The 16803-nt window shown below is 48.4% G+C and overlaps 1 protein-coding gene across 1 annotated transcript in view; it reads left to right on the plus strand.

The window, feature by feature from the left end:
- The window catches only part of LOC120977519 (cytochrome P450 2F2-like), a 281082-nt gene that overhangs the window by 136066 nt on the left and 128213 nt on the right, over positions 1-16803 (plus strand). The gene's annotated exons all lie outside the window — the stretch shown is intronic.

The raw sequence follows: 16803 nt of genomic DNA on the forward strand, positions 1-16803 counted from the left end.
TAATTACCTTCAATACTGACTCCTGTCCAGCTTCAGTTAGAAATTCCTATCGTCAGTGGAGAAAGCTAAAGGACCTTTGATGATGTTATCACAGGTGCCGTGAGGGAATTGCACAGAGTAAAGTATAGTTCAGGGGTGGCCAACCTGTGGCTCTCGTGCCGCATGTGGCTCTTTGCCTCTTCAAGTGCGGCTCTAGCGGTGGAGCTGGCGCAGCCTAGTATCAGTTAGAGAACATGGCGCGCGCCGCTCACAGTGTGCTCACTTGACTATTTTTGGAACTCCCACAATGATAAATGGAGAGTATTTTGTTGGCCCTGTTCTAGAGATAGGAGCGGGTCCTAAAGGTGGGGCCTGTACCTATCTGACATTGATATGCCATCAATGTATAAAAGGAGCCAACCCCTTTAACAGACAATGATTGGTAAAACTGGTCCCCAACATGTAGCCCTTTGTGTCACATAAGTGTAAAATACAGGTCCTAATTACTATTTGGTTTCCCCTCCCCTATGGTCTCACGATATGAAGCTGCAGTAAGGTCGTATTATTACTCTTCATTTCATAAATGGTCTGCTATGCTTGAGAAGATGTATGACGCTTATCCTGAGGTGCCCATCCAATGTATTCAGCAGGGTGCAAGGTGGAGGTTGCTGGACATCATAAGGAGTTCTGGAGCAATGGTCATTTGCCTGGATGGGGTTCAGATATTCAAAGATGTCCAAGATTGTCACCTGATTGTCAATTATATGCTGTTACCATATTTTTCGCCCATAAGACGCACCAAGGTTTTAGAGCAGGACAATAAGAAAATTACACCTCAGGTCAGACCAACAATCAGGCCCACAATGTTAATCAGACCTAAGCTGACAGCCCCAATCAGACCCCCAATGTTAATAAGACCCCATTCAGACCTCAGATAAGAGCCCCATGCCTTTCATCAGCCTCCATGCCTCTAATCAGCCCCCATGCCTCTCATCACCCCCATATCAGCCCCCATGTCTCTCATCAGCCCCCATATCAGTCCTTATGCCTCTTATTAGCCCCCATTATCAGCCTTATACCTCTTAGTAGCCCCCATTATGCCTCTCATCACCCCCAAGCCCCAAGCAGCCTCATGTTTTATCAAATAAAAAAACACTTACCTCTCCTGCTCCTGGCCGCTGCCGCTCCTCACCACCCGCGATCTACTTCCTCTTGCTGTTGGCTGTGCTGTGAACTGGGGCGCACAGCGTGAGGTCACAGAGCACCCTCATGCTGTGTGCAGCCACTGCACAGCCGACAGCTGAGGACCAGGAAGCTGTAAGTACAGAGCCTTCACCGCTTCCTGGTCTTCCAGTACTAATGAGCGCTTCAATAATGGAAGCGCTCATTAGTATTCGCCCCATAAGACGCAGGGGCAAAAAGATGCGTCTTATGGGGGCGAAAAACACTGTATATAAGTTTCAAGCAACACTGACCATATTTGTATTATTATGGTGGATAGGTAAGAGCTTCTCGAATATCTTTTTTTCCTCATATTTTTGTGATTTTGTAGCCTAATGTGTATACTCACTTCATAAAATACATAACTCTCTATCCTGTTTACTGTGTCTTTTTTATTTGTGGTCTTTCAAATCGAAACCTTGAAAATGAAGTCCAATCACTGAAAATGAAGTCCAGTCTGAAATCAGCAGATTATAGAGCAGGAGGAGCTGAGCAGATTGATATAAAAGATTCAGGATAACCTGTAATTTATTGATCTAAATCTCTGCTTATTCTGGGTCTGGCCTTAGGAGTCCAGTGATTGACAGCTATCTCTTTATGTATTCTTATTCACAGAAGCCCAGAACGAGCAGAGGTTTACATCACAATATTACAAGATACTGAATCAATCTGCTCATCTCCCCCTGCTCTATAATATGCTGCCTGCAGATTGGAGTGCATTTTCAATGTGACGGGTTCCCTTTAACCCGTAGAGGACCCGCGCCGGGGATGGACGCGACTTAAGGACCAGCACTGTACATGTATGGTGCAAGGTTCGCCGGGTTCTGGGAGAGGATCACGGGGGAATCGGGGCAGGATGGCTGCTCTTACCGGCAAGCATCCATGCCGGCTAAGGCCAGAACGAGGTATTTCTGCCCCCTCCCCCTGCAGCTCCAAGCGCTGCGATTGTCTGGTCAATGAAGAACAGCACATCGCAGAGCCAGAAGCAGTATGGAGCTGCAGGGGGGTCATGTGGAGGTGACCAGTGCTGAACTAGTCAGCACCTGTCTCCCCCGAGGTCAGGCAGACTCCAGTGTTTGGCGTCCCCTGCCAGTGCTGCAATTGGTTCAAACAACGCTCCAGCCAATGGCAGCGCTACAGCAGCAAAGGGAACAGGAAGAATCCCTCTGCATGCAGCCATTCTAGCTGGAGACTGAGTGGACCTGTGCCCCTCTGTGATGTAAATCTGCCCTGCTGGGACTTGTGGTGCACCACCACAGCTTACTTCAACCTGTGAAAAGAAGAAGGACATCTACATATTAACATAGTAGCATAGTTTATAAGGCTGAAAAAAGACATTTGTCCATCCAGTTCGGCCGGTTATCCTGCAAGTTGATCCAGGGGAAGGCAAAAAAAAAAAACTGAGGTAGAAGCCAATTTTTCCCAATAAGGCTACCTGCACACGAACGTGTTTGTTTCCGTGTCAGTTTTTTTGCGGATAGGATGCGGACCCATTCATTTCAATGGGTCCGCAAAAAATGCAGACAGCACACCGTGTGCTGTCCGCATCAGTATGTCCGTTCCGTAGCCCCGCAAAAAAAATAGAACATGTCCTATTCTTGTTCATTTTAGGCATTGTTACAATGGATCCACACCAAAAAAAAAAAAAGGATGGCATACGGATGCAAATTGCGGACCGCAAAACACATACGGTCGTGTGCATGTAGCCTAACTCCCTGGAACAACGACCCCTCTCTAGTAACTATAGCCTGTAATATTATTACACTCCAGAAATACATTCAGGCCCCTCTTGAACTCCTTTATTGTACTCACCATCACCACCTCCTCAGGCAGAGAGTTCCATAGTCTCACTGCTCTTACCGTAAAGAATCCTCTTCTATGTTTGTGTACAAACCTTCTTTCCTCCAGACACAGAGGATGTCCCCTCGTCACTGTTTCCTGAGGCGATCTGAGGTAATTCAACAAACTTTTTTCAGACACAAACAATATAACAAAGGTTAACAACTGTCATATCTATATAGCCTACAGGTGGCAGTAAACATGTTAACATATATAACTCCTAACATCCTTCCTTTCTTGTGAAATCAAGTAATATATAACATAAGATGATTGGATAACACAGTACATTCCAAAGGTGACAATGTTTTTTTTATAATGTATCTAGCATACAAAATCCTTATATCTTGTTGGTGTTCTAATAACCCTAGTTCTAGTACGTCTTGGTGTGGCAGGAGCTTCACATTGTTGCATATGATCATCCATCCCTGTTTCTTTGGGAGTTGTCTCATCTGGAGATGAACCTGGTGTAATCACTTCACTTATTTCAATGTCAGATTTGTTATCTGCTTTCCTCAGAAACCTCCTATTCCTTCTGTACAACTGTCCATTTGCTTCCACTTTATAAGATCGTGGAGCAACTTTCTCCAAACAAATACCTTGTCGCCAAATTTCATCTGTTGACGACGGCGATGGTTGTATTCGCACTGGCTGACCAATGCTTAGTTCGGGAAGTTCCTTGGCTCCTTTATCATAATATGCCTTTGCTTTTTTGCGTCTTTCAGTTAGGTTCTCGACCACTCCTTTTATAACCTTTGGAAACAGCAGTTTCTGAGCAGTCGGAAGTAAAGTCCTGGTCCTTCTTGACATTAGCCGTTGTACAGGACTACTGCTGGTGCCTTCTGATGGGGTATTTCTCCAGTCAAGAACCGCTTTCCAGATATCCTTGTCATCTCGTTTAGCTTTCTTTTATGAGTGTTTTTGCTATTTTTACAGTAGCTTCAGCTTTACCGTTGGACTGACTGTGATATGGGGATGATGTAAGATGTTCAAATTCCCACTCTCTACAAAATCGTGCAATTATAAAAAAAAAACATTGTCACCAGCCTACAACAAATTCAGAAGTTCACAGAACAAGATGAAGTCTTGCAAGCATTAGAAACTACTGTTCTTACAGGATGGCCAGACCAGAAAGAAAAAATACAGATTTGTATCAGGGACTACTGGGGCTTTAGAGATGAGATAAGCATACAAAATGGAATTCTGTATAAAGGACACAGGGTCATCATACCAAAAAACATGCGCCCAGAAATGATAGCAAGGACTCATTCTAGCCACTTAGGAATAGAAGCATGCCTTCGCAAGGCCAAGGATGTCATCTTTTGGCCACACATGGGCCCAGAGATTATAGAGGCAATAAAGAACTGTAACACTTGCAATGAGTATATGTGTAAACAAACAAAAGAACCTCTGATGAATCACAAATTGCCCACTCTACCCTGGAGCAAACTAGGCATGGACTTATTTTCCTTAACAGGACAAGATTACTTAATAATTGTTGATTATTATTCAGATTTCTGGGAAATTGATTTAGTTTCTGATACCACCTCTAAAACAATTATAGATTGTTGCAAAGCACATTTTAGCAGACATGGAATCCCTGATTCTGTAATTACAGATAACGGACCACAGTTTGTCAGCTCAGAGAGTGAGAGGTGCTGATAAATACGCAGACCGTCTCTCCCCATCACTGAGCGCAGTGTCGCTATCCTTACCTTGGAGTCTTTCTTATCAAGTTCAATTGCCACCTCATAATCTTCCCACTGGGATTTGAAATATGTCCAGTTAACTGCCAGGTCCCCTTTACAGTCCATGGGAGACGGCACAGGGAAGTTGTTTGCAGCCATTTTCTGTAACACGGTGTGTATCTTATTAATAAATTACCAGAGAAACAATTCTTGTTGATCTTTTGTTCTGATATTAGGACTTTAGTGGTTTCTAAAACACCAAAGCCCTCTCCACTTCTGACACCATGTTTCCTGAGGCGATCTGAGGTAATTCAATAAACTTTATTCAGACACAAACAATATAACAAAGGTTATAAACTGTCATATCTATATAGCCTGCAGGTGGCAGTAAACATGTTAACATGTATAACTCCTAACAGTCACAGTCACAGTCCTGGGGATAAATAGATGATGGGAGAGATGTACTGACTCTGTACTGACCCCTGATATATTACCCTTCAGTTGTCTTTTTTCTAAAGTGAATAACCCTAATTTAGATAATCTTTCAGGGTAATGTAGTTGCCCCATTCCAGTTATTACTTTAGTTGCCCTCCTCTGGACCCTCTCCAGCTCTGCTATGTCTGCCTTGTTCACAGGAGCCCAGAACTGTACACAGTACTCCATGTGTGGTCTGACTAATGATTTGTAAAGTGGTAGGACTATGTTCTCATCACAGGCATCTATGCCCCTTTTGATGCAACCCATTATCTTATTGGCCTTGGCAGCAGCTGCCTGACACTGGTTTCAACAGCTTAGTTTGCTGCTCACAAAAATCCTTAGGTCCTTTTCCATGTCAGTATTACCCAGTGTTTTACTATTTAGTATGTACGGGTGACTTGCATTATTCCTTCCCATGTGCATAACTTTACATTTGTCAATGTTAAACCTCATCTGCCACTTATCTGCCCAAGCCTCCAATCTATCCAGATCCCTCTGTAGTAGTATACTGTCCTCTTCAGTGTTAATTACTTTACACAGTTTAGTGTCATCTGTGAAAATTGATATTTTACTATGCAAGCCTTCTACAAGATCATTAATAAATATATTGAAGAGAATAGGGCCCAATACTGACCCCTGAGGTACTCCACTAGTGACAGTGACCCAATCTGAGTGTGTACCATTAATAACCACCCTCTGTTTTCTATCATTGAGCCAGTTACTTACCCACATACAGACGTTTTCTCCCAGTCCAAGCATTGTCATTTTATATACTAACCTTTTATGTGGTACAGTGTCAAATGCTTTGGAGAAGTCCAGATATACGACTTCCATTGATTCGCCGCTGTCAAGTCTAGAACTTACCTCCTCATAGAAACTGATTAAATTATTTTGACATGACCGATCCCTCATGAAGCCATGCTGATATGGCGTTATTTGCTTCTTTTCATTGAGGTACTCCAAGATAGCATCTCTTAGAAAACCTTCAAACAGTTTACCCACGACAGATGTTAAACTTACTAGCCTATAGTTTCTGGGCTCTGTTTTTTGACCCTTTTTGATTATTGGCACCACATTTGCTACGCGCCAATCCTGTGGAACACTGCCTGTCAGTATAGAGTCCTTAAATATCAGAAATAAGGGTCTGGCTATGACATTACTTAATTATTTTAGGATACAGGGGTGTATGCCATCCGGTCCTGGCGGGTCGGGTCCTGAACCAGTTGGGAAAAGTAGAGATATATGAGATATACAGGTTTCAGTTTCCCAGTCTATATCTGGATAGTTGAAGTCCCCCATAATAATAACCTCATTATGATCCGCCGCCTCGTCTATTTCGTTTGGTAGTAGATTTTCTGTGGACTCTGGTATATTAGGTGGTTTATAATAAACTCATATTAGTATTTTATTATTGTTTTTGCCTCCATGTATCTCTACCCACAGTGACTCCACATGTTCATGTCCCTCACTTATATCTTCTCGGACTGTGGGCTTTAGACAGGACTTTACATAAAGGCAGACCCCTTCCCCACTCCGGTTTTGACGATCCTTTCTAAACAGACTGTAACCCTGTACATTAACCGCCCAGTCATAGCTATCATCCAGCCATGTCTCAGTTATTCCCACTATGTCATAGTCCTCCTCACACTAATTCCAGTTCACCAGTTTTATTAGTCAGGCTTCTGGCATTAGTATACATCAAATTAAGAGGTTTATGTATATTTTTTACCCTACACCTTTCCTTCTGAACTGTTCTAGTCCCTCCTTCCATTCCTTCCCTAGTCCCATTATCTTGCCCCCGGTCTCTATCTGCACTATCTTCCCATCCTATAACGTAATTATCCTCCCCCCAGTCCCTAGTTTAAACACTCCTCCAACCTTCTAGCCATCTTCTCCTCTAACACACCTGCCCCTTCCCCATTGAGGTGCAGCCCATCCCTACGATACATAGCCTGTATCTGACAGAAGTCGGCCCAGTTCTCCAGGAACCCAAACCCCTCCTTCCTACACCAGTTCTTGAGCCACTTGTTAACCTCCCTAATCTCCCGCTGCCTTTCTTGTGTGGCTGGTGGTACAGGTAGTATTTCGGAAAACACTACCTTTGAGGTCCTTGCCCTAAGCTTGTGACCTAAATCCCTAAAATTATTTTTAAGGACGCTCCACCTACCTCTTACATTGTCATTGGTTCCAATATGGACCATGACTGCTGGAACTTCTCCAGCCCCTTCCAGTAATCTGTCAACCCGATCCGCGATGTGTCAAACTCGAGCGCCAGGAAGAAAAACACACCGTTCGGCAATCCTGGTCTTTGTGACAGATCGCCCTATCTGTAGCCCTAATAATTTAGTCTCCCACAACCAGCACCTGTCTGGCCTGCCCTACTCTCCTGGTCCCCTGCTTACTGGAGCTGACATTCCCCTGACTGGCAGAGGAAGGGTCCGGCTGCAGCAGTGCTCTCCCTGAACTGATATCCCCCTCATCTGCCAACCTTCCAAATTTGTTGGAGTGTGTCAGATCAGGGCTAGCTTCCCTGGCACTCTTCCCTCTACCCCGCTTTATAACTGTTATCCAGCTATCTACCTCACTTTCCTGAGCCTCCTCGCTACTACCCTCCCCCTCATCTACCCCATAGAGTGCTTGCTCAGTGAGCAGCAAACTCTTTTCCAAATTGTCAACGCTTCTCAGTGTTGAAACTCGCCCAGTTAGATACTTGATGTGCGATTCCAAACGGGCAATTTGCTCACATTTTGAACAAAAATATGCACCCTTAAACGGCTGTTCCAGGACTGCATACATTAGGCAATATGTGCACTGGACTGTATTGTCAATAATGGAATACATACTAAATGGGGATTATGCAAGAAAAGAGAAAAAGTACAATATAGTGCAGTGATAAGTATATAACTTACTGTAGCCCCTCCTAAAGTCCTTGAATCTAAAGTCACACACTTAATACAAACACACACTTAAAAATCAAACACGCGAACGCTCACAAACTTGCATTGTTTGTCTGCTTGTATAGGTTCAGCTCTCAAACCAGACTGCTTTTTTACCTCTGGATTCTGGAACATCTGCTGCAGTGTTTTTTTTTTTTGCAGCAGCAGAAGTTCCAGATCCCTAATCCCTCACGCCCTTCCCAAGCCATAATCCTTCTCCCTATCCCCCCTCTCCCCATCCGATTTTGTCTACAGCGAAAAAATTGTGACTTCTTTTTGTCACTTTTACAGTTGCAAGAAAAAGTATGTGAATAGAGTTGAGTGAACACCTGGATGTTGGGGTTCGAGAAGTTCGGCCGAACCTCCCGGAAATGTTCGGGTTCGGGATTCGAACCCGACCCTAACTTCATCCCGAACCCGAACCCCATTGAAGTCAATGGGGACCCGAACTTTTCGGTACTAAAAAGGCTGTAAAACAGCCCAGGAAAGGGCTAGAGGGCTGCAAAAGGCAGCAAAATGTAGTTAAATCCCCTGCAAACAAATGTGGATAGGGAAATGAATTAAAATAAAAATAAAATAAATAAAAATTAACCAATATCAATTGGAGAGAGGTCCCATAGCAGAGAATCAGGCTTCATGTCAGCAGAGAATCAGTCTTCATGTCAAAGCAGAGAATCAGGCTTCACGTCACCCACCACTGGAACAGTCCATTGTCAGATATTTAGGCACAGGCACCCAGGCAGAGGAGAGAGGTCCCATAGCAGAGAATCTGGCTTCATGTCAGCAGAGAATCAGTCTTCATGTCATAGCAGAGAATCATGCTTCACGTCACCCAACATTGGAACAGTCCATTGTCATATAATTTAGGCCCCGGCACCCAGACAGAGGAGAGAGGTCCCATAACATAGAATCTGGCTTCATGTTAGCAGAGAATCAGAATTCATGTCATAGCAGAGAATCAGGCTTCATGTCACCCACCACTGGAACAGGCCACTGTCAGATATTTTTAGGCCCCGGCACCCAGACAGAGGAGAGAGGTCCCATAACATAGAATCTGGCTTCATGTCAGCAGAGAATCAGTCTTCATGTCATAGCAGAGAATCATAATTCACGTCACCCAACATTGGAACAGTCCATTGTCATATAATTTAGGCCCCGGCACCCAGACAGAGGAGAGAGGTCCCATAACAGAGATTCAGGCTTCATGTTAGCAGAGAATCAGTCTTCATGTCATAGCAGAGAATCAGGCTTCATGTCACCCACCACTGGAACAGGCCACTGTCAGATATTTTTAGGCCCCGGCACCCAGACAGAGTAGAGAGGTCCCATAACAGAGATTCAGGCTTCATGTCAGCAGAGAATCAGTCTTCATGTCATAGCAGAGAATCAGGCTTCACGTCACCCACCACTGGATCAGTCCATTGTCACATATTTAGGCCCAGGCACCCAGGCAGAGGAGAGAGGTCCCATAGCAGAGAATCTGGCTTCATGTCAGCGACTCAGCAGAGAATCAGGCTTCACGTCACCCACCACTGGATCAGTCCATTGTCACATTTTTAGGCCCCGGCACCCAGACAGAGGAGAGGTTCATTCAACTTTGGGTTGCCCCGCAATATAATGGTAAAATGAAAATAAAAATAGGATTGAATGAGGAAGTGCCCTGGCGTACAATAATATATGGTTAAGGGGAGGTAGTTAATGTCTAATCTGCACAAGGGATGGACAGGTCCTGTGGGATCCATGCCTGGTTCATTTTTATGAACGTCAGCTTGTCCACATTGGCTGTAGAAAGGCGGCTGCGTTTGTCTGTAATGACGCCCCTTGCCGTGCTGAATACACGTTCAGACAAAACGCTGGCCACCGGGCAGGCCAGCACCTCCAAGGCATAAAAGGCTAGCTCTGGCCACGTGGACAATTTGGAGAATTGGGGCCGAACCATCAGTCAGTACGTGGAGGGGTGTGCACAGGTACTGTTCCACCATGTTAGTGAAATGTTGCCTCCTGCTAACACGTTCCGTATCAGGTGGTGGTGCAGTTAGCTGTGGCGTGGTGACAAAACTTTTCCACATCTCTGCCATGCTAACCCTGCCCTCAGAGGAGCTGGCCGTGACACAGCTGCATTGGCGACCTCTTGCTCCTCCTCTGCCTTCGCCTTGGGCTTCCACTTGTTCCCCTGTGACATTTGGGAATGCTCTCAGTAGCGCGTCTACCAACGTGCACTTGTACTCGCCCATCTTCCTATCACGCTCCAGTGCAGGAAGTAAGGTGGGCACATTGTCTTTGTACCGTGGATCCAGCAGGGTGGCAACCCAGTAGTCCGCACGCGTTAAAATGTGGGCAACTCTGCTGTCGTTGCGCAGGCACTGCAGCATGTAGTCGCTCATGTGTGCCAGGCTGCCCAGAGGTAAGGACAAGCTGTCCTCTGTGGGAGGCGTATCGTCATCGTCCTGTGTTTCCCCCCAGCCACGCACCAGTGATGGGCTCGAGCTGCGTTGGGTGCCACCCCGCTGTGAACATGCTTCATCCTCATCCTCCTCCACCTCCTCCTCATCCTCGTCCTCCTCGTCCTCCAGTAGTGGGCCCTGTCTGGCCACATTTGTACCTGGCCTCTGCTGTCGCAAAAAACCTCCCTCTGAGTCACTTCGAAGAGACTGGCCTGAAAGTGCTAAAAATGACCCCTCTTCCTCCTCCTCCTCCTCCTCCTCCTGGGCCACCTCATCTTCCATCATCGCCCTAAGTGTTTTCTCAAGGAGACATAGAAGTGGTATTGTAACGCTGATAACGGCGTCATCGCCACTGGCCATGTTGGTGGAGTACTCGAAACAGCGCAACAGGGCACACAGGTCTCGCATGGAGGCCCAGTCATTGGTGGTGAAGTGGTGCTGTTCCGCAGTGCGACTGACCCGTGCGTGCTGCAGCTGAAACTCCACTATGGCCTGCTGCTGCTTGCACAGTCTGTCCAGCATATGCAAGGTGGAGTTCCACCTGGTGGGCACGTCGCATATGAGGCGGTGAGCGGGAAGGCCGAAGTTCCGCTGTAGCGCAGACAGGCGAGCAGCGGCAGGATGTGAACGCCAGAAGCGCGAACAGACGTCCCGCACTTTATGCAGCAGCTCTGACATGTCGGGGTAGTTGTGAATGAACGTCTGCACCACCAAATTCAGCACATGCGCCAGGCAAGGGATGTGCGTCAAACCGGCTAGTCCCAGAGCTGCAACGAGATTTCGCCCATTATCGCACACCACCAGGCCGGGCTTGAGGCTCACCGGCAGCAACCACTCGTCGGTCTGTTGTTCTATACCCCGCCACAACTCCTGTGAGGTGTGGGGCTTGTCCCCCAAACATATGAGTTTCAGAACGTACTACCCGGAGCTTACCGAAGGCTGGTTAATGCCAGGTGCCCGGAGCGAGGGTAGGCCTAAAAGGGGGCCTACCCCAATAGAACTGAAGAGAAAAAGGGACGGGAGGGAGGGGTAACTGGCTGCACGTCCCGTCTGTAACTCCCGCCGAGCTTATAAGGGAAGAGGGGGCGTGGCCTCTGCCCCTCCCACAAATACAGGCTGCCCGGCAGCCTTAACCACTTGTGGTCAGGGCGACGGCCCTTGAACGTACTACCCGGAGCTTACCGAAGGCTGGTTAATGCCAGGAGCCCGGAGTGAGGGTAGGCCTAAAAGGGGCCAAAAATGGAGACATAAACATACGGTTAACACTTTATTGTAGCATTACAGTGCAAGTGAACAGAATGCATCGCGAATCTCGGATTGAGGGTTTGGTACATATCTGGAGAAACAGGACGATCTCCACCGCCCCATACTCCTGATGACATGTGGTGGTATCTTGTGCCTAGAAGCGGCTGAGGCCGCCCCAATGCGAAAAGAGTGGCCCGAGATGGCCTTGGGATCCTGCCCCAACCCTGCAACCAAGGAGCGGACATGGGACATGAACTGAGACGTGGACAAGGGACCCCCCCTAAAGGGAAGTAGAGGACTATCTGGGGCAGCCGCCTGCAACCCTGCAGACAACTGCCGCAGCGCATTGACCGGGCACCAGTCATTGTGCGAGGGGTAAAACCCCACCAGCGTTGGAGGTCCTGTTTGAGCGGTCTTGGTAGACAGGATGCTTAGTATAAAATGGTCGTGATGCCAGGTCAAGTGCTGCTTCTGAAGATGATGGCTGTTCCGGACGGCAGTGGTGAATTCCCCTGGCCGGAGGAACCCGTAAAACCCCAGGTATAGGGCGGCTTTAATGACCGTGCTAACCAAAGGCCCAAAAGGATTACCATCCAGAGCCAAGGACAACTGCCTAAACAAGGAGCCGGACATGGGTTGACGGACCACTGGCCTACTAGTACCGGCTTTCTCAATGCCCCGGAGCGTGGCCTTGATGGCCTGTGATGTGAAAAAAGATACTCGGGCAGGGTTGTTCAATGTGAATTGATGTTGAATTCCTGCCAAGTAAAGGCGGATGGTGTTGTGCGCGAGACCGAGGTTGGCATGACAATGCGCAATAAATGCCATCACAAATGACACGTCATCCACGTTGCCTTGTGGATGATTCTTTGCAAACTCCTTATAAAGGTTCCAGCCTGTGCGATAATTTCTGACCGTGTTCTCAGACAGGCTCTGGTGCAAGAGATCTTTAGCTGTCCCGATCAAAGCCGTTAATCCCACACCAGGTCGCTGTAAGCTGGAATGCCCGCCCCGGCTGCGTCTGCATGCGGCATAACCTGAAAAAAGACATTAACGTTAAACCGGGACAGCGCATCCGCAGCCGTATTCATGGAACCCTGAATGTGGGAGCACTCAAAGCAAAAATTATGCACCATGGACAGCCACACCAACCTGCGCATGAGGGTCATGATCCTAGGGGATTTCGCTCTGCCACTACGGATGATGTCCACCAAGTCCTGACTATCAGTGATAAACAACACCCTCGAGTCTGACCATTTGTGGCCCCATACATGGGCTGCTGCTACCAAAGGATATAACTCCAACAGGGGGGATGACCGAAGAGCCTCCCTGTCCACCGTGATCTGGGACGGCCAGGCACCGGCCAGCCAGTGACTGCCAAAAATGGCTGCAAAGCCCTTGGATGCGGCTGCATCTGAATAAACCGTGGGAGAGGATGGGTTCCGCGGGGGAATGAACAACCTTACCCCATTCCATGAAGACATAAATGTATTCCACATGGACAGGTCCGCCATGGCCTGTTGGTCCAACCGAATAATACTGTCTTGCTCTGGGGCTGATGGCAGGAGCAGCAAGAGCCGAGAAACAAAGGAACGTCCCTGGGGCATGACCCTCATGGCGAAGTTCAGCCGGCCCAGCAACGATTGGAGGTTCGTCTTGGTCAGTACGCATGCCTTGGACGCCTCCAGGATGGCTAACCGTATCTGCTGCAACTTCTCCTCGGGGAGCCTTGCTTCCAACCTCACTGAGTCCAGGATGACCCCCAGGAAGGTGATCGTCTTAGAAGGACCTACCGTCTTCCCCGAGGCGACCGGAACCTGGAGTGCCGAGAATAATTCCAGCAGAGAGGATAAGCTGGAGGGCTGCTGGGCAGGGTGTTCCACCAGCAGGAAGTCGTCCAGGTAATGTATGCACATGGGCGCCTGCCCATGTTCGACCAGGATCCAATGCAGGGCCTGGGCCAGACGGTCAAACAGCCATGGGCTGCTTTTAGAGCCAAACGTTAGGCGATTGGCAAAGTAGTACCTGCCTGCCCACTTGATGCCGTAGTATTGCCACAGTTGCGGATGGATCGGAAGCAGTTTGAAGGCGTCCGCAATATCCGTCTTGGACAACCAGGCCCCCCTGCCCGCCTTGAGAATAAACTGAATCGCCTCATCGACAGAGGAGTATTTCATACTAAACTCTTCCGATGGTATGAGGGAGTTGATACTGGGTATGTGAGAGGAATGAGGAGCCGAGAGATCATATATAAGTCTTTTTTTATTTGAGTCCTTCTTAGCCACCACTCCAATGGGGTTAACCCTCCATACCTCAAATGGGATAGAATCAAACGGACCGATGAGGAACCCTTTTTCCAGCTCCAAGGAAATCGCCGCTTGCACAGCCTCTGGATCCTGTCTGGCAGAGAGGAGATTCTCACACTCCCAGTTGACATGTGGAAGGGCCACCAACCCCGTATGGAACCCCTGCGACAGACCCATAAGCAGATGCACCACAAACTGTTGATCACCATGCCCTTCTAGGAGTGCGCCCAGGAGATCAACGTTGATGTCGGTCAGTCATGACTGTTTAGATGCCTTTTTAGGACAGGTGGACCTTGGATGTGCACGAAAGCAGACTGTGCACACGTGGAGGGCCCTGCACCCACTGAACATGCAGTGACCGAAGTTAAAATTATTACATATCTGGCTTTTGCCCAGATACACAATCGGCCTACCAAACTTGTCCATAAGGGCCGGACCCCTGGTGACTCCTGATGTACCTGGAAGGGCCCTATCTGGATGGGAGGCCGCCTCGTTGGGGCACCATACCGTGTCATGAAAAATGGACTGGCATGAACCACAAGTGGGGGCTCGGAGCCCTGCAAAATGCCTACAGAAAAGCTCCATGTCTAGCACAGCCCAATTGGTCATGAATTGAAACTGCGCTAGTGAGGCTGCGGCTTTAGCCGCGAAGGACCGATGGTAATCGTAAAACGCCGAGCCCCCATACTTGTGGCCCAAGTCGGTGACCTGATATAGATATGCGTCCAGCTCCTCCCTCCTATTGGGCTGTGCCGAGCAGATGACGTCCCTGAACAAACTGATCGCGAGCACAAACTCGGGTATGGACAGTTTGCGATTCAGTCGGGCATCTTTGGACTTCATCACCACTGACACCTCCCCGCAATCAATGGTTCTATGCTCGCTAGCATCATGGGATGCTATGAGAATAGATGCCAAGTTAACCTCTTTACCTGCCAGTATATCCCTCCTGATATTTTCCGCCACAAAATGAGCTGGGACAATAGCCGGCGGAGTAGCCGACATACCTGGAGAACCTGCCACTGGCCCTGACACCGCCGTCACGGGCGACACAGACTGCGATGAGGTGGAGGCCCTGGACTCCAGCTCCATGACCCTGTGCTGGATGTCTGCTACAGAGGCAGCCAGACTCCCCATAGTGGCATTCAACTGAGCCAGCGATGCCTGGACAGTAGGTACTGCCAGCTGCTCGCTGGATGGACCCGGGCTAGATACCAGCAGCCTATAAAGTTCGGCCTTCCTGGCTGAAGCCGGGTGACTGATGCCTCTTCTATTCAATTCGGCCACCAGTTTCGGAATTGTCCAATTCCTCAGGGATCCATGACCAGCCAGACCGGAAACCACGGACCCGGAGATGGACGAGGCATCGTCGATGTCTGAGGCCTGGGACATGTTGACAACGCTGTAATACTCTACGCCCTGGATATCACCTGGTAATGTAATTTGATGAAAAATGGCAACGATACCGTACTGGAGGCCCTTGCCACCGACCGAGGTGGAGGTTTTGTTAATGGGAAACCGAAGGCACCGAGACCCCAACTTGCTGCCGTATAAACAAGAACAAAAATGACAATCTAAATGCACTGGGAATAACCCACCTGGGGCGTCAGGCCGTACCCCTGCCCCTACGGGTAAACGAGAAACATGGCCTACAGGTCTCTAGGCCACCATAATGAGGACAGAAGAGCCAATCACCAGGATGACCTGCCCCCCGGGCATGCTGCTGAATCATGCATGCTGCTATGGGTGAAATGTGTGGCATATTGGTGAAAAAATGACCACTTGGACGTACTTAGACAGGACACCATGCCGCTGGGGCGGCTGACGCGACATTGCCTGAACGCTTCAGACAGACGTGCAACAAAACGAGTAAGACAACCTGGACGTACCAGGTAGGATCGCATGCCACCGGGGTGGCGGACATACTATGCCTGAACGTTTCAAGCAGACGTGTAACAGGAGATGACATGACAACCTGGACGTACCAGGCAGGACCCCGTGCCACCGGTGTGGCAGACATACTTTGCCTGAACGTTTCAAGCAGACGTGCAACAGGAGACGAGTATGGCAACCTGGACGTTCCAGGCAGGACCACCTGTCACAGGAGTGACCAATATAATGCTTAAACGCTTTAAGCGGACGTACCACATGAGATGACAAGACACCCTGGACATCCAGGCAGGACACCGTGCCACGAAGTGGCGGACGTAACATTGCCTGTGCTTCAGGCAGACATACCACAATAAGGAACACTGACAACCTGGAGTTTCAGGTAAGACCACATGCCACTGACGCGGCGGACGCCACGACGCCTGAACGCTTCAAGCCGACGTACCATAGTAGACAAGTGACAACCTGGACGTTCCAGGCAGAATCATGTGCCACCGGGGAGGGCGACAGAATAGCGCCTGAACGTTTAAAGCCATGCCACGGATAAAACATACGGGACGTGAAAATGTGCCTGCGGCCAACCCCCGTGACACATATCATAACCATAACACAGGACATACCACCTACTGTACGTACGGAATCCTTGGAACGGAATGGAGCGTCAGATACTTGATCAGACGAAAACTCTGCAATATGATGATGCATGACAGCAAATGTAAATGTACAATAAATATATATTTTTTGCCCTTTTTTTTTTTTTTAAAACAGACATTGGCACTGC

This window comes from Bufo bufo, chromosome 8 (assembly GCF_905171765.1).
Source record: "Bufo bufo chromosome 8, aBufBuf1.1, whole genome shotgun sequence".
NCBI classification, from domain to species: domain Eukaryota; kingdom Metazoa; phylum Chordata; class Amphibia; order Anura; family Bufonidae; genus Bufo; species Bufo bufo.